The sequence below is a fragment of the Nilaparvata lugens genome, chromosome 1 (genome assembly GCF_014356525.2).
Source record: "Nilaparvata lugens isolate BPH chromosome 1, ASM1435652v1, whole genome shotgun sequence".
Lineage (NCBI taxonomy): Eukaryota > Metazoa > Arthropoda > Insecta > Hemiptera > Delphacidae > Nilaparvata > Nilaparvata lugens.
The window spans coordinates 65,672,751-65,692,175 of NC_052504.1; the positions used below are offsets into that span (position 1 = coordinate 65,672,751).

The following is a 19,425-nucleotide window of genomic DNA, read 5'->3' on the forward strand; positions in this document are numbered from 1 at the left end:
TAAGTTGCAACGGACGCACTATGTGCGCTGGTGTGGCCCTAGCCTAAGAATGAATAGACATGGCACAGTGAGTGTACATCATACAAAATGATCCCTACAAGACTCAGTGAATGGGATGCCAATCATTCTCAGAGCCTTCTTTTGCCACAGTAATACATATTTAGCAACAGGAGCATTACCCCAGATCAGAATTCCATACAACAAATGGACATGGAAAAATGCATAATAGGCATTGATGACCAAATCCAAGCTGGTACAATGGGTGATGTGAATAAAAATAAGTAATTACTTTCACTTGCTGTTTTTCAAGTAAATACTGGACATTAGGTGAATAAAACATCAGTATTTAGTACTCCTTTTACCAGTTCAGTATTTACTGGACTTGACAAGTATTTACTGATAACTACACGAGTATACTGATATTTCCCGAGTAATTACTGAAACTAGGTGAATAAACTCTACTATTTACTGAAGTTTATAAGTAAATACTGACGTTTTCTTAAGGCTGCCCCAACCCAGACTTAAACAACAGTACTTATTACTTTTTTCGTTATGGCAGCCTTCATGAATGTTCATGTCGCAAAAAATACTAAATGAGACGCAGTATCAGCCTTGTAGGTATAAAGAACTTCTTCGATTTGAAAAAGAATCTGTTGATTTCCTGTGCACAACATTCCTACCAGAATCCAATGAGAGAAGAGGAGCGGCATTATCACCAAAACAAAAAATGAAAATTTTTCTTCGCTATCTATCTGATCCAGGGTTTCTATCAGGTGTTGGTGCAAACTTTGGAATACATAGATCAACAGTGAGCAAAACATTCAAATTTGTCTTGGACAAGATCAACGAAAAATCGTCTGACTGTATCACATTTCCACAAACTAACGACCAACTACATACAGCGAAACAAAAATGTATTACAAGAATCAAGATGCCATGTGTAATTGATGCAGTCGATTGTACCCACATAGAAATTAAAAAACCAATTTGGAGATTGTTATATAAATCGTAACGGTTATGCTAGTTTGAACATTCAAATGACAGTGTGGATGCTTCGTGGCCAGACAGTTTCCACGATAGTAGAATTTGGAGATGCAGCAGACCATTGCAGGTGATATCCAAATTCAACGGCGCATTCTCGTTGTTGGGAGATAACGGTTATGATATTGCACCATGGATGCTCACACCATTCAGGAAGGCTATTGGTGAAGTCATTCATGGAAACTTAATGCTGAATAGCAAATATACAATACTCAACACGCCAAAGAACGAGTTATAATAGAAAGAGTAATCGGACAACTTAAGAAACGGTTTCCAGTATTTGGAAACCTCAAAATTGGCTGAGTAATTGCTTGTGTAGTACCTATTGTTCAACATTGGTAGACATTTGAATGATGATATCGAAATTAATGAAATATCATATCCTGATGAAAGTATTACAGAAAATTATGATGCTGAAGTTCGTCAAAAGGGTAAAGAAAAAAGAATCTCTGTAATGGCAGTACTTGTTGATTTGCTGTAATAAAGTTTGAAATTGTGCTCCTCAATTTTTCCCATCCCACAAAATTATCATATGAAAACTTAAATTAAGATGGTGTAGATTTTCTATGTCAATGTTCATGATTTGAGAAGAATAAAATGATAAAATTGAAATAAAAAATGAATGAGAAAATAAAGACCTTTATTTATGTTCACACGCACGTCATCAGTACCCTAAGGGTACGCAGCGTAAGCATAGCAGGGTCCAGGGGTCCTCCCTCGAAAAATTTTACCTCACAAAACTGAGGTTTTACATGATTCTGTAAGCCTTAAGGGGGAGTTTTAATCCTCATAGCCCCTGCTACGCCACTGATGCACATACGCACACCACTTCGCCTTACCGTGCTTACAGACCTTGCGCCCGTCGTGCGGGTGTGTGTGGGTGTGTATTTATTGTGTATAATTCATACACACACGCACCCGTGCACACAGTCTGTAAACAGTTATTTTTTTAGGTAGGAATCAGGTTGAGGTTGGAATTTTTATTTTACTCATTCAAAAAATTTACAGTTCAAAAAAATCATCCAAGGTGTACAATGTTGACTCCTCTTGTTCTTGAAGAAGGCCTTCTTCTGAGTTGAAACAACCTGTATTATTATTATTATTATTTACCAAATTAATTTTTTTATTTAATTCCATCTTTTCGCTCTCAATTTTCACTTCTTCCCTTTTCAGTTTTATCTCTTCCCGTTTCATTTGCATTCTAATTACTTTTTAATGGTTGCAGGTTTGTTTTTCTCAACGTTTCACTCACATTCTCTTTCTGTTGTATGTCCACGTCCATCCCAGCTTCTGCTGCCCCCGGCACCTGTTTCATCAGTGGGTGTTAAAATTTTACCAGAATTACTAGAAACTCTTTCTCCCACAATTGTAGTTTAATACTTTTGTTTCTCGTCTTATTTTTATCAGATTTTTTTACTTCTGTTTTGATGTTATTCAACATCTTCTTCAGTTTCTCCTTTGTTACTTTCTCCCCTGAAGATTCTTCAATTTAGTTAGAATTTCGTTCCATGCTTGCTCCTTTACAGCAACTACTTTGCCTGCAAGCGATCTATTCACAACGATTTTATTGTTCTTCAATGCATAGATAAAACACAGCCTCTTGTCTGCAATACGCAATTTATCGGTACCGGTATGGTTGGAAGAAAATTGCGTTTCTTTGTCACTAGACATGTTTGCGAGTCAAGAGCTTGCCGAGAAATGAGATGAGAACTGGAATATATGGCTGATGACATCACCACACAGACATGTTTCGATAGGAAAAATGTTGAAACGTTCAGTAATTACTGGAAAATAAGTAGAAGAAATAATTTTAACTGTCAGTTCACTACATTTGACTACACAAGAGTACTTATACCTAAAAGTATTTACTTAAAAGTAAAAGGTTATTCACCACTTTCCAGAAAATACCTAACTTGTAGAGTACGGTATTTACTTTACTAAACCAGTATTTACTGATCAGTAATAAGTACAGTTTATTCACATTAGCCAATATTTCAACTTGTAAAGTAAATATGTCACTCTGGATAATCAGAGGTCTATTGTATGAGTATCCCAATCCCAGGTCAGCTTAGAATTCAGGTTTATGCCTAAAAAGTAGGCATTCTTGTTCTCTCTAGTAGGTTTTAATCTAAACAGTAAGGACTCTGTTTTATTTCTACTAACGATCGACCTATTTTAACACTAAACCTATACTCAGCTTTATTAACAATCAGTGCTGTTTTCTGACCAAGCTTTCCTGGATCTTCAACATTTATCAAAAATGTTGCATAATCTGCGTATAATATGCATATTTCCTCACTTGCATAACCAAGAATGTCATTTATATAGACCAGAAAAAGGAACGGTCCGAGGACCGAGCCCTGTGGGACCCAGTTTCTAATATCAAGTAGGCCAGATTTTTCATTCCCTATTTTGGTGGTTTGTTGTTTATTTATTCATTTAAAAATTGCACTCTACAAAGTAATAATCTTATGTACTCATTTTCAATACAAAAACAACAGCAAATAATAAAAACAACCTCATGAATACACTTAGCCAAATAAATCTTTAGAAAATGGTCTGCATGGGCAAAAAATGCCTATGCGCAAACCAGAGTTGCATATTTTAAGTTTGATAGAGAGAAAGGAAACACTAATTTTGATGCATTCAGAATCTTATTTAATATAATTATTACATACAGTGAATTATTGGATAGCTCAAAAAAAGGTTAATTAGTGTAATAACCTGTTACTCAAGTTAGATTTCAAAAGATTGTATTCAATATCCCTCACTCCATAGTATTTTATCATTTCAAGTAGAATAGTGTGATCCACAATATCAAAAGCCTTACTCAAGTCTAGACGTGTTGCAGAGACATCATGACCCAGTTCAAAGCACTTCACTACATGGCAGACAAGACCTTCCACAGCTTTACCTGTAGATTTACACTCCTGAAACCAATTCAAATTCATTTATTTGTCATAAAATAATACAGATTGATAAAATAAATATTCTAACTTACAAAATGGCACTACCGACAAAGAAAACTTGTACGCCAGGAGTGAGTTCGAACAGCTAGGTACAGCAAACATGTCAATAGAAAGAAAATATAGCTTATTCAAACCACTAGAACAAATAAAATTACGGAAACCAGGTCACATCTCAATCCTTACAAACGATAAGACAAAGCAACAAAATTACAAGCAAATGACGAACTCAAAAAGACCAATACAAGGAAGCTATGACAAATATATTTTTTCAAATTTATAACACAAGAATAAAAACACTACGCTACATAATGGATATAGATAATTTGAAATAAAACATTTATCCTAATCCAATCCAGTATAAGATACATTATGGATTTTGTAATTCTATTAATAATGAATTCAGTTGGGACTTTATTTATAAAAAAGTAACATTGATATTCAAAAGAGTACAAGCCTGGATTTGAGAGTTTTATCCAGATGCAGTTGATGCGTGGTTTAAGGCTATGCAAAGGCTAAAAAAAAAATTCTACTTGTTATATTTTTCTAAGTTTTTCGATTTTTATATCATCAAGCTATCAAAATGAAAAAGTTTTCTCAGGAAAAAAATTTTTCCCGATCATTATTTTTTGAGATATGAGCGCCTGAAGTTTGAATTTTTGGGACAGAACATTTCAAATTCGGTAAGATATAAATCCATGAGATTTAGAGGATGGATTCTTCATGGTATTGTTGATCTAGTAGAACAAAATTTTTCTGAAAATATCAATTTTTGACAAAAGTTATTAAATTTACCAAAAATAGATTGAATAATAAAATTGAAATTCAATGAAATGAACTTTATTTTCCAAAAAACATTACAAACAAAGAAAACGTAAAACAATAAGGGAACTTACTTATTGCATTAGCAAGTTGATGCTAAATGTAGCTATATATTTATATTTTATTAATAAGAAAGTAACATTGCTGCTAGAATAATTATTATGTCTATTATAAATAATTACCGGTAATATTTGAGGGAAAATGATACCTGCGCAGGTTTAAAACCTGTGCGCAGGTAGGTTATTAAAAAAGATCAAACAAAGACACAAAGAAAATTACAAACGAGTTGATAATTATAACTAACGTGGGTACCTAAAAAAATAAAAGTTGAAACTTTCCAGAGATGAGGTGAAAGAGATTATAATTATAAAAAAGCAAGATTGTGAATAAAACAAGCATTAGACTAATTGAACAACAAAGTTCGCATAGCTATTTAATAGTTATGCTTATGAAACCTAATGGTTTTACAATTACCAACGATGACAATAATTATATTTATTTACATTACGGTACTACTATGATACTATGAACAAGTTAACTAAAAAAAATCTGGTGTGGTACACTCACACAACTTTCCTTGCTCATTGAACTGTAAGCCTCATTCTCAAACGAGAATAATTTAGGGGAATAACATCATGACAATTATTGGCGGCAACATATTATTTGCAACTACGATCAGACTACCGGTACTGTATATGTGTATATATAACTAGCCGTCAGGCTCGCTTCGCTCGCCATATCCGTCTAGCCAGGGGGCTCCGCCCCCTGGACCCCCGACTGGATCATCCAAGGATAAGATCAGCAGGCTCGCTTCGCTCGCCTGCATTTTCCATTTGAGCATTTTTATCATGTTAGGACAATCCAGTCGGGGGTCCAGACTAAACGTCTGGCTAAACGGATATGGCGAGCGAAGCGAGCCTGACGGCTAGAAATATAATATTCCCAGGATTGAAGTAGCAGTGCCCAATAAATTTTTCCGCGATAAATGCATTTAAATCTTCAACTTGGTGCCAACCTAACAAAGTCAACTCAACTTAATGCCAACCTGACAAAATTATTAATTTAGTTGCCAGTTAACAACTGTTTCGAAGAGGTACTCTATCTAGATTATTTATAGTTCTATAGTAACATATGATATGGAAATTCCAATTATAATCAAGAGATTGGGAGAAGAAGAATATACATGCTAAAAGACGAACTTTAAACCCTTAAAAACAACCCTTAGAGTTAAAATATTGCCAAAAGATTTCTTAGTGCGCCTCTAAAGGGCCAACTGAACATACCTACCAAATTTGAACGTTTTTGGTCCGGTAGATTTTTAGTTATGCAAGTGAGTGAGTGAGTGAGTGAGTGAGTGAGTGAGTCAGTCAGTCAGTCAGTCAGTGAGTGAGTGCCATTTCGCTTTTATATATATAGATTATTGTTTTCAGAGTACTTTTTCCTTCGTGTAAATTGTGAAATTAGTTGAATTTTTTAAAAGTCGTCAAAACAGCTGTTCTACAGATGAAATATCTTGACTATGACTGTGTACTTTTTATAAACTGCTCTACCTACCTCATGCACGAGATGGAGGTTACAAAGTCCATTTCTCAAGGATAGGGTGGACCCCCCATTAGTTCTCCAGGAAAAAGACTCATGCCAGTTCATAGATCTGATAAATAACTATACAGGGTATGAATTTGAAAAAAATCGTTAGAGCCGTTTTTGAGAAAATCGTGAAAAACATGGTTTTTAGTCATTATCCGCCATTTTTCTCAATAATATTACGGAGCTCCTGAAATTTCCCCAGAAATGAGACTCATGTCAGTTGATAGGGCATATAGATAGCTATCTATGATATAAATTTGAAGAAAATCGTTAGAGCCGTTTTCGAGAAAACCGTGAAAAACATGGTTTTTTAGTGATTATTCGCCATTTTTCTCAATAATATTACGGAGCTCCTGGAATTTTCTCAGAAATGAGACTCATGCCAGTTGATAGGGCTTATAAATAGCTATCCATGGTATGAATTTGAAGAATATCGTTATAGCCGTTTTCGAGAAAAACGTGAAAAACATGGTTTTTTAGTAATTATCAACCATTTTTTCCGCCATCTTGAATTGAATTTTATTGAATTTCTTATTGTCGGATCCTCATGGTATAAGGACCTTAACTTTGAAATTTCAAGTCAATCGGTTGATTAGGAATGGAGTTATCGTGTTCACAGACATACACACACACACACACACACACACGTACACACACACAGACCAACACCCAAAAATCATGTTTTTGGACTCAGGGGGACTTGAAACTTATAGAAAACTTGAAATCAGGGTACCTTAATTTTTTTTGGAAAGCAATACTTTCCTTACCTATGGTAATAGGGCAAGGAAAGTAAAAAGGAGAAATGAAAAGGAGTACTACGAAACTAAACCAACAGAACAAACAAAACAATTGATGATAAGTTACTGAAGCAATCAAATAGGTGCAAACTGTTTTTAATCGTAAGCAATTAACTCAAGATATTTTGATTCAAAACTAGGGAGACTATTGAAATAGGAGTTCACTAAGCTTATATTCAAGTATATATTTATCCTAATTTTTCCCTTTTCCGATATTCATATTAATATTCTGGAAGTCTCGAGGGAGACTGTTCATCAATTTATTTGATACATAGATGAATTATTGTCGACGACATACATCAAGCACGGGCCGATCATTATCGTAGATTATGCTAGGTCTTAAGTGGTATATGGGCTCACGCAGGTTGAAATTATTCTTATTTTTCAGTATAAAGTGAAGAAGGTTTTTGGTGTAATGGTGGCTTTGTTTGCATCCGTAGTGGGGTTATTTATATCCATCCAGAGCTCTGATTCCAACTTCTTGGATAATGTTTCAAAATGTATTACAACTCGGTGATTTGGGACTATATTATTGGGTGTTGGCTTAGGTGAGCGCACATGTGAGCAAGTGGAGTAGTGATCGGTAACATCTGTCTTGAAATTGATGCCTTGAATATCATTATCCTTCAATTCGCAGGTTTTCAGGAAGATGTGATCAATACATCTCCTTGAATTGAGCTGTACTCTGATATCTTTGTTAATGTAAGATTTGAACCCATTCGAGGACATACAGTTGAAGTAATCAGCTGTAGTTTTGTTGTTAGAGTTTAAATTTATATTTAGGTCGCCGAGAAATATAGAGTTTTTATGTTCTAAGGAATGATTAAAATCAGTTCTAGGTCCGATGATGGGGATCTGTATATTGCAAATATAGTTATATCTACATTTTAAAAGGGCTGTAATATATTTAGTATCAATCTATTTGACTCTGCTATGTTATAATTGATTATATTCACCTTTAGTGACTCTCTAACGAATACACAAATTCCGTCGCATTTATTCAAATTACAAGGCTTATTGATAGCTGAATATCCATTTATAGAGAAATTAAAAAAATGTTCATCTGTTATCCATGTCTCCGTTATTACAATTATATGAAAAATGGTCTTACAATTTTGAATCATGTAAATAAATTGGTCGAAATTCTTGTTCAAACTGCGAATATTCATCTATATTATATTGAAGTCATTCAAAGTTCTTATGTATGTTTGTCCCTGAGGATCAAAAGTAGTAATATCCTCAACCAAAATAGTATCATAACACTCTCTGGAAAGTTCCTCTTTATTATTGACAATAACCATGTAAAGAAAGAAGTATAATGTAATATTATATTAGTATAAATAAGGTTAAGTAATTGCTTTGAAGAAGAGTACTTTAGTAGAAGCTTGACGAGGTTTACTGGAGCTCCCAATCTTGCACATTTAGTAAATAGTATAATATTGCTACAAATTGTAGAAATAAATTGACATAAGGTCGAATTAAGATAAAATAAGAATACAATCATAAAACAGATTGAAATTAGTGAAATGAGCTAGACAGAGGTTACTGGAATATCAAAATAATAATAAATAAATAATATTAATCTAAGAAGAAAAGATATAAAGAGGACTAGTTTGGCAGAGTAGGCCATATCAGAGTTATCAGATAAATTTTAGGCTTGACTGGTGAATACGGGCAGGTTAAAGTTGTGAAGCTCAGTTTGGATGAAATATATATGTATATATAATTTTCCTTTTCAGAAAGTTCAACAAAATAGTGAATATTGTACGTATTATAGTAACAAAATATTACAAAATAAGAAAAGGGATATTACAGTCAACTAAAAGCAACAATTCTTTGAAAAAAGGCAAAAATAAACCAGCTTATTAAAAAAATTAATAAATGAAAATAATAATTATAATAATAAGAACCTTGCAATGGTGAGATCATTATCGTGGCTTCAAAAATGCAAAAACTCAGCAATAAAGCCTCAGATAAACTATATTGAGCTTGTTGACTTAGCAGGGCTCCCCAAAGTGAGAGGCAAGGCAAAGTCAGTGTTTTCAGCATATTTGGGAGACAACTGTGACATAATCCTCCCATTTTCCCTCCAAGTCACTCTTCCATCACTTGACCACACATTCTTAAAACCTAATCTATCAACGATGCTTTTCAACAACCAGCGTCTTTTTTGAGTGAGATCCTCATCTATGACGATGCCGGTTCCTTTCAATTTACGCCTATTCGAGATGACAGCGTGACGGACCTGATAGCTGATGAACTTCACTAGTAGCTGTCGAGACCTAGGTCGCGCACCAGTAGCCACCACCTCAGCGTGCGTCGATCTCCGTCCTACGCGATGACATCGGTCAATGTCAGCTGGCACGATTGATAAACTAAGCTTATCATTTATTAGGACTGCCACAGCGTCCACGGACATATCCTCACCGTCGGTCTCAGGAAGCCCCGAAATACGGACGTTGTTTCTCCTCTGGTATTGTGCCAAATCGTCCAGACGGTCATCATAGTTTTGCTGTAGATGCGTGAGTTGGCCCTTGAGTAGCTTCACCTCACCCTGGCGAGAGCCGCCTCCAGTTTGCTCGCCATTGCAACGCCGATCGTCTCACACAGACGAGTCTCCAGTCTAGCAGCGAAGCGGTCGACGAAATCATCTTTCAAAAGCAGCGCCTCTAGAGCCTCGGTTATTTGTTTTTGCGTCGCCATGGCAACAGGAATTCTATCGGTACTCGAGGAGCAAGACGAAGAGGAGGCAGTTCTGCTCGTCTCCCCTCTCTTTTGTCGATTCGGTTGCTGCTGCTGCTTCTGATTATGATGACTTTGCTGCTTTGCTGCTGAAGTTTAGCCGTTGGATTGATAGGCTTATCTTTTTAGTAAATTGAATAACTTTATTGAAAATCGATATTTTCAGAATTTTTTTGTTTTAATAGATCAATAATACGTTCATAGGAATGAAGAATCTATCCTATGAATCTCATGGATTTATCTCTTACCAAATTTGAAACGTTCTGTCCCAAAAATTTAAACTTTAGCGCTCATAACTCAAAAAGTAACGATCAGAAAGAATATGTTTTCCTGAGAAAACTTTTTAATTTTGATAGCTTGATGATATACAAATTGAAAAATCTGGTGTGGCGCACTCACACTACTTTCCTTACCGTTATGAAAATTGATCACCTGACGCTAGTGTTCACGAGCATCTCAAGTCTACTAATAAATAATTCTAACATCTGAGCCAGCTGGTGACAGGACAATAGCGCTGCAGACACACGAAGTCTGCTATCTCTTCATAGTGAATGATTTAATAGAATCAACAGTTGCCAACAGTTTGCAATTGAATAATCTTATTTTCTCGAATTTCGAGCTTATTTTCAATTTTAAGAGAAAATGTTACTGGACATTAATTGTAGAGATTTTTATGCTCAATCTTTTCCATGAAATTAAAATTTTTTGTTTAAATTGTATCTGAAGCCTGATAATTGAGAATCTAAAATCAAACTTTGCATAGATGGGGCGGTGCTCCTGAAATTTTTACAGATATGGGACTTGTGGCAGTTGATAGAGCTTATCAATGACTTTTAAAAGTATGAATTTGATCAAAATCGTTGGAGCCGTTTTCGAGAAAATCGCGAAACATTTTGACAACATTTTTGCCATTTCAGCCGCCATCTTGAATTGCATTTGATCGAAATTGTTCGTGTCGGATCCTTATAGTGTAAAGACCTTAAGTTCCAAATTTCAGGTCATTCCGTTAATTGGGAAATGAGATATCGTAAACACAGACGCACATACATACACTCATATACACACACACACATACAGACCAATACCCAAAAACCACTTTTTTGGACTCAGGGGACCTTGAAACGTATAGAAATTTAGGAATTGGGGTACCTTAATTTTTTTTTCGGAAAGCAATACTTTCCTTACCTATGGTAATAGGGCAAGGAAAGTAAAAATATCACCAGTAGAAAGTTTATTTTTTGCCTTTGCACAACCTTAATGTGGTTATATGAATCATAATCAGTATAAAAGGATGAGCAAAATTTGGAATCGCTCTGTTTTTTTTTGGTAAAGTTATTTATTTTTTCATCATTTTTATTGTGTTCTTGTTTATTGTTTATTCCTACCATTGTAGAAATGTAGTTTTGTATGTATTGGTGTGTGTGTGTGTGCGTGCATGATTGATACTTCTTGAATGTAACTAAAATATCTGACTCCTGCTTGCCCTCAAATCAGCTTGCCACTTTGCAAATCAGTATTTTATTTCATCAATATTGTTTGTTTTTTTTGTATAGTTTTCTCTTTATTTGATACATGATTTTTATTAATATGATATATGATTCTCTTTAATGATAATAGTATTTTGCCTGAAATGAGTTACTTATTTTTTAATTATAATGATTATTTATTAGTTTTAATTTTAATGCTAGAATTTTACTTATTATTGAAACTTTTGTTGAATTATAATAGAATAGTCAACAAACGTGCTATGAAGTAACTATTTTTTTGTGATTTACTGTTTATAGAGACTTCCATTGTAGTATTGTCATAACAAAAATATTGTAATTATCGTATGGTACTTTCTATTGTCATTTAATTGGTAAAAAGTGTAATTATTGTATTTTATAATTATTGTCTTGATGAAATAAACATCTATTCTATTCCTTTCAGATACTGTTGCTGGTGAGTGGTGAGATAATATCTCACATAATAGAGATAATATCACAATATTATTGTGATATCTATCCATAATGCAAACACTGGGATATCTATCCATCTTATATCTATCCATGTGCAAAACACATATTTTTTGTCAAAAAATATCACTTTTTAAGGGGATCACTTAAAATAGGTAAGTGATATTTTTTGACAAAATCCCAGTGTTTTCATTACTCTATTCTTCTAGTAAACATTTATAATTGAAAACTACTGCTATTATTTGAACTTCTCGTTTTAAAAGTTGCCTGATTCATTGCGTTGTATAGGATCATTTCCATACCGCTGCAATGGTTCCATACTGTGCTTCGCAATCGCTTCCTGTTCTACTGAGCATTAACTCTAACAGAAACTGTAAACAAATAATCAATTCTCATCGGAGTGTTCACATAATTTACCGTTGATTCTACGTTTCTTCAAGGTTTCTGTTTTTGCTAATTAGAACAGAAACTCATTGGAAGGCACTTCAAACCTGTACCGGTACCTATGTTCTGTCCTTAAACAATTAGCAAATCATTATACTACTGTATCCTCATCTCACTATCCTTTATCACATCAAGTACCCTGAAGCACTATAATAGAACGCTGTTGAATTTTTCAAATATGATTGGAAGGTTCTTAAAAAGTTTGTCATTTCTTAAAAATGAATTCTCTACAGAAAGAAATATTAATCCATTATAAATTATTAAATAATTCATCTTAAATCTATTACGAAGCGTGGATGAGCAACAAAAATTAATTGTACTTACAAGCAATATATTTATACTTGGGCCATGATTCTTGGTATGCGACTCATAAAAGGAATTACATCGTAATCAATAGAAATCTTCAGAGTTAGTACATTACTTGGAAAGCCAACCCTTTCGTAAGCCAATTTCTGGACGGCACTTGAACATCCGAATAGTTTCAGATTTCTTAGTTCCTTGCAATATTCGACCAACATCCTGGAAAAATTGAGTTCATGGCTTGAAAGAGAGATTTTTCAAATCAGCTTCTCTAAGGCGGGCCTTAGAGAAGGCATGCAGATACTCGGTTTAAACGGAGAAATGTCAGCTGTTCGTTTAAACCCCGTATGGAACACATTATGATAAACTAGTAATGCATATCTACAAATAAACGAGTTTAGCATTAAACGTAGTGTTAGCATAAGGCCCTAAGATAAGATGTAAGCTAGATAGTATAATACAGATTGTATTTCATTTAAAATATTGTTAATTTACATACTTGAGTATTTAATTTAATGAACTGATTAATTTAGAAATATATGTATGATTTTGTAGTCATTCTTTTCAAATGAAAAATGACGGCATGATATTCTATAATTTACAAATAAAATATTAAAATAGACATCCTACGATGTCTCAATTTTTTAAATCACAAGAATACTAAGTAGGTACCTGTTAGTACGAGTATGTATAAACGTATGTATAGACCTCAATTCTTCGAATTCCTTCATAGCTTAAATCCTTTCATGAAATTATACGGTTTTTCATAATCCTACTCTTACTCACAAAAAAATACTAAGAGTAGAAAATATTATAATTATTACAGAATTTATTACTAGTCAAGTCAAACTATATTTTTAAGCCGTCTCACATGCAGAAAATGAGACATTTCAACATTAAAATGATTTACCTGATGCCATAACCTGTGATCCGAGTACAATAACTAACATCCAGGTTTCGCAATTTGAAGTTGCAATGTGATAATGTTTCCATTGTAGAATCACAAATGCAATCCATCCCAGACAGATTCAATGTGTGAAGACTGAAAAAAACGAGCACATTATAAACAGTTACTGAAAGACTGAAACCAAAACCTACCAGCACCTTACTCTAGTGTTAATACACATCATAAATTAATTTCACGGACGTAGACGATAACCATGTTCATACCGTTCATAACGGTCAGTCCTCGAATAACGGGAAAGGCAACTGTAAGCATAATACTAAAAGCTAGAGCTAAAAAAACAACAATTTCCTATAAACCGTTTCTAAATAATCCTGGAGATAACAGAAAAGAAAGAATAGGAGAGGTGGTGGATGCTTTTAATGAATATTTTTTGCAATGTTGGGAGAAAGTTAGCTGCATAGTTGCTTTCCTCGTCACATGAAAAACTCAATCAGGGTAAATCTTTGGGTACAAATTTACAGTTTCAACTGCAGCCTGTCACGGAGGATCAACTCATAAAAATTGTTAAAGATATGCGCGGTTTCTCAGCCCCAAGTATTGACGAGATCAATGCGAGCTTGATTAGAGACAATATTAACATTCTCCTTAGTTCAGTTCAGTTCAGTTCAGTTTCAGTTCTTCGCCACAGTCAATTGACCGGGGAATTGTCAAGTTTTATTATTATCTCAATATCAAAATTTGATATAAATAAAAAAAATATTTATTTATTTTTAATATAAATAATCTAATTGTCAAATCTTAATAGTTTATTTTCGCAAGTGCTGGAAAGTATGTTCCTCTGTGTATTCAGAAACTGCATAATATGGCCTTACAATCAAGTATTTTTTTAATTCTGAGACAAATAATTTTTTGCTCTCAATAGTTTTGAGATGTAGCGGGAGAAGGTTGAAGAATCGTGATCCTGTGCAAATTGGAGATCTTCGAAATTTATCTAGTCGGTGCCGAGTGATATTCATATTGGTCTTATTTCTTGTGTTGCAGCTATGTTGATTGCCTCTTAAAGGTGGATTTGAGTTTTTTGCTAGTATTATAGTTTCCAAGATGTATATAGATATTACTGTAAAAATTCTGTTTTCCAGAAACAGAGGCCTGCAGTGCTCAATTACATTCGTTTGAAAAATTGTTCTTATTGCCTTTTTTTGTATTCTAAGTATTTGGTCAAGACAGTTTTGGGGTGCAGCTCCCCAGGCAACAACCCCATATCGCAGGTGCGAAGTAAACAGCGAATAGTAAGCAGTTAGAGCCGTTTTTTCATCCGTGGTATTTCTTATTCGTCGTATCACATAAAGTGCTGAGGATAATTTCTTAGATAAGTAGTCGCAATGCTGTTTCCAGCTCAAGTTCTTATCGACCATCACACCAAGAAACTTAGTAGAGCCCACCGCCAGCATGCTGTCCTCTCTCAACTCCTCATCCTCTCTATTGCAGTTGTTTGGTGTGAAGTTGATGAGCGTTGTCTTTTTCTTGTTGATATTGAGTTTCAGACTATTGCAGATTGATGTGGCTTCTTCAAATGCTAGGCTAACTCCACTATTGTTTGCTTTCTGATTGGTAGGTAAAATAATGGTAGTATCGTCAGCAAAAAGGATGCACGTTTTGTTTTCTGTGAGTAGCTCTGGGAAATCATTAATATAAATAAGGAAAAAAGAGGTCCTAAGATTGACCCCTGAGGTACTCCCCTAGTGACTTTCTTCATAGATGAGTGGATGTTTTGTAAGCTTGTTTCGTTCTGGTATAATATGTCCACGTATTGAAATCTCTCAGAGAAATAATTCTGGATCCAACGTAAGGCCAGTTCGCTTATGTTGAGCTGTCTGAGCTTAGAAATCAGTATATTTTGGTCAAGATTATCGAAAGCTTTTTGGAGGTCCAGAAATAGTCCTGATGCTATCCTTTTATCCTCCCAGATCTCATTTATTGTGCTGCATAAGTCGGCTATAGCTGTGTTAGTACTCCGCCCCTTCCTAAACCCATGTTGGAAACTTGTTATCAGTTTATTATTCTCCAGATGGTTGACTAACTGATCGTAAACTGTTCGTTCCAGAAGTTTTGATACAATGGGCAGGTTGGCTATCGGCCTATAATTGTTAGGATCTTGTTTGTCTCCCTTTTTGTGTGTGGGATGTACCTTGGCTATCTTTAATTTCGTGGGTAAGGCTGCTTGACTAAGAGAAGAATTTATAATATGTAATATGGGCTTGATTATTTCTTTTTTACAGTATCTTATCATCCTTCCCGATAACTCGTCAAATCCAGTTGAGTTATTTGATTTAAGTCTATTGAAAAGAATGTCCAAATGAGACTGTGTAATTCTTTTGAATGTTAAGAGAGCTGGTATGTTTTTGTTTGGAACTATTTGAGTACTATTCTGTTGGTTAGGATGAGGGTTTGGTGTTGTAAACTGTTCATTGAAAATATTACTGATCAAGTGTGGATCCATAATTTGATTGCCCTTGTCAACAAGGCTGATGTTTTTGGAATGACTGCACTGCTTGTTCCGCTCTTTATTTACATGTTTCCAAATTGCTTTCGTTTTATTATCAGACTGCATGATTTTGGTTATGGCATGTTGTTTTCTTCTCTTTTTCACTTCCATATCATAGATTTGTTTAGATTCTTGGTACTTTATTTTATCATTAGTTGATCCTGTAAGTGTATATCTGTCTTGGTCTTGTTTTAAATGGGCTTTCAATTGGATAATTTTGCTGTCCCAAAATATGGCTTTCTTAGTTGTATTAATCTTTTTTGATATCCTGGGCATAATCTGGTCAAGAGAATTGCGCATTATCCTTAAAAAGTTGTTATATTTCATCTCAACAGAGGCTGGTGTGTATACTGATTCCCAGTTTGTTGATTTTAGTAGATTTTTTAAATCAGACAGTTTTGCATTTGAAGAATTTCGAGAGTATTGAAATGTTGGTTCCTGGGCTCTGTTCTTATTTTTTATTTTACATATTAAATGGTGATGATCGGATATAGCTGAGCTTTCTGCTAGAACGTGTATGTCTTCCTTCTGTATGTTTGTGTAGCAGCCATCAATACTGGATGCTGTGCTCTGAGTTTTCCTTGTTATAGGAATGTCACAAATCCGGCACCCATATTCAATCAGTAAATTTTGCAGGTCTTTTACTCCTTGGTTGTCTGTTTTTAAAATATCAAAATTCGCATCCCCCAAAATAACAATATGATTATTATTTCTTGCTTGGTGCTGTAGAAGATGGGCTAATTTTTCTAAGAATATAGCTGTTGTGCTAGCACTTGGGGACCGATAAGTTCCTATCAGAATGAGGTTACGAGATCCATATTTCAACTTCATTGCTACAGTTTCAAAGATTTGTTCAGCTGGCTCACTTAAATCACCTAGTTGAATCTTTTCAATCTCCAAAGATATGTCATTTTTTACGAATAGTGCAATGCCACCCCACATTTTTTCTGACCGGCAGTACTCACTTAACAGTCTATATCCTTCAATATTTGTTATATTTAATTGCTCAAATCTCAAACCATGTTCCGAAATGATCAATATGTCTGGAGAATATTTGTCTATCTCGATAAGCAGTCTGTCTAGTTTACTTTGCAGTCCTCTTTGGATGTTGAGATGGAATATTGTTAATGGTCTATTATATCTAGGTGAGTTTTTTGTTATTCTATCATTCCTATTCTTATGGTCCTGCTTATTGTTTCTATGAGGATGAGTCTTTTGTCTGTCTATTGCATTTGCTTGATAATCTGCACAAGATTCACTGGCACTTATAAAAAATTATTTGATCTGCTATTATATGATTCCAAATTTGAAACTCCAAAGCAGCCAATTTCTACACTATTTACTCTATTTACATGTGATTTACTAAGCCCAGTAACATCCTTATTGGTTCTTTTTCCAATAACGTGTCTTGTAATAAGTTTCCTCAACTTCTCTTTTCCACTAATCTTGTTCAAATGTAGGCCATGCCGAGTATAGTCTCCTCTTTCGAATTTCGCTAGGTCCAATATATCTATATCATCAGTACGAGATATTGCCCTGGTCAGCCATTCATTAAATTTCGTGACTTGAAAGTTCATTTGTGGTCTGTCATATCTACAGGGTACAGTACATATTGATAGATTCGTTCGTTTTGCAGTTTCAAAAACAGGTTGCAGGTCAATTTGAGTTTTATGTCTCGTGCACTCGTCGTCCATATCATTGGTTCCGGCCATTACCAAAACTCTGTCTTCAAAATCAAAGTCTTTTGTCATTTGAGCCAAGTCACGTGTTACTGCTTTGAAATTTCCGCCAGGTTTAGCAACCACTGTCACTTCAAAGTCATCATTTCGCAGATCGTTGTTCAGATCCCATCCCAGGTCCCTACCGTGACTGTCGGCCATCACCAACAATTTTCTCCTTCTTTTTTCTTCTTATGAGTTTTCTTAGTTTCATTACAAACTCTATCAATTTTGTCGTCCGCCTCCGTGTTACCGCTCTGAAAGATTCTGAAAGAGTTATCTGTCGGTACTGTAATGAGATTCTGTTGTCGGCACTGGGCTGTGCTGCCTGGTGAATAGAATGATTTTAGGTCTTTTATCTCTAGATCGAGTGTTTCTTTCTCATTTTTTAAAGTGGAGTTCTCAGCTTCCAGCACCTCTATACTAATCTTCATGCGATCAGTTACCTCCCTGCACTCTATTAGCTGCTTGTCCACCTCAATGCAATGGTTCAACGCATCATTCCATTGCTGTCTCAATACAGCCATCTGTTCAATCAAGTCTAGATTTTCTTTTTCAATGAATCAATGCATGTGTTATTGTTTAAATTCAATTCATTCGATTCATTTGGACCAGGGTGGAGGGAAGAATTTAAATTTATCGGAGTGCTGCAATCAGTATCCGTCGGTACACCAGAAACGGAGGACAGAACATTATCCGTATCGTTGAGAGAGTCGAAGTCGTCAACAATAGTTGTCTCTTCATTAAGAGAGTCTTCGCCGATATAATCGGATCTGTTGTCAGGAGGGGGGTGATTATGTGAGATTGACTGACTCATTTCTACTATCTTTGTTATTTCCCCGTCTGTTTTCAAAGCAGCCTTACATTTTTTGTTTAAGCAACGCCATTGGCGTAAACCAGCAGCATTAATATTTGTAAACCTGTAAGTAAAATAGCGAAAAGTCAACTTAGGGTTTCCCTTATTAGTTCTCCCTATTATGAAATCCTCCATTGCAATCCTCTCTTGTAATCAGAGTATCAATAGTAAACCTCAATTAGGTATGTCCTGAGATTTAATAGAATAGTCAACAACGTGCTATGAAGTAACTATTTTTTTGTGATTTACTGTTTATAGAGACTTCCATTGTAGTATTGTCATAACAAAAATATTGTAATTATCGTATGGTACTTTCTATTGTCATTTAATTGGTAAAAAGTGTAATTATTGTATTTTATAATTATTGTCTTGATGAAATAAACATCTATTCTATTCCTTTCAGATACTGTTGCTGGTGAGTGGTGAGATAATATCTCACATAATAGAGATAATATCACAATATTATTGTGATATCTATCCATAATGCAAACACTGGGATATCTATCCATCTTATATCTATCCATGTGCAAAACACATATTTTTTGTCAAAAAATATCACTTTTTAAGGGGATCACTTAAAATAAGTGATATTTTTTGACAAAATCCCAGTGTTTTCATTACTATATTCTTCTAGTAAACATTTATAATTGAAAACTACTGCTATTATTTGAACTTCTCGTTTTAAAAGTTGCCTGATTCATTGCGTTGTATAGGATCATTTCCATACCGCTGCAATGGTTCCATA

General features: G+C 34.6%; 1 protein-coding gene across 1 annotated transcript in view; it reads right to left on the reverse strand.

Moving 5' to 3' along the window:
- Positions 1-3,692: 3,692 nt before the first annotated feature.
- Positions 3,693-19,425, reverse strand: part of LOC111043956 (F-box/LRR-repeat protein 15) — a 35,780-nt gene continuing 20,047 nt past the window's right edge. The window contains exon 6 of the mRNA XM_022329003.2: positions 3,693-3,971. The gene's annotated coding sequence lies outside the window, so the exon portion shown is untranslated. The remainder of the gene's footprint in view (positions 3,972-19,425) is intronic.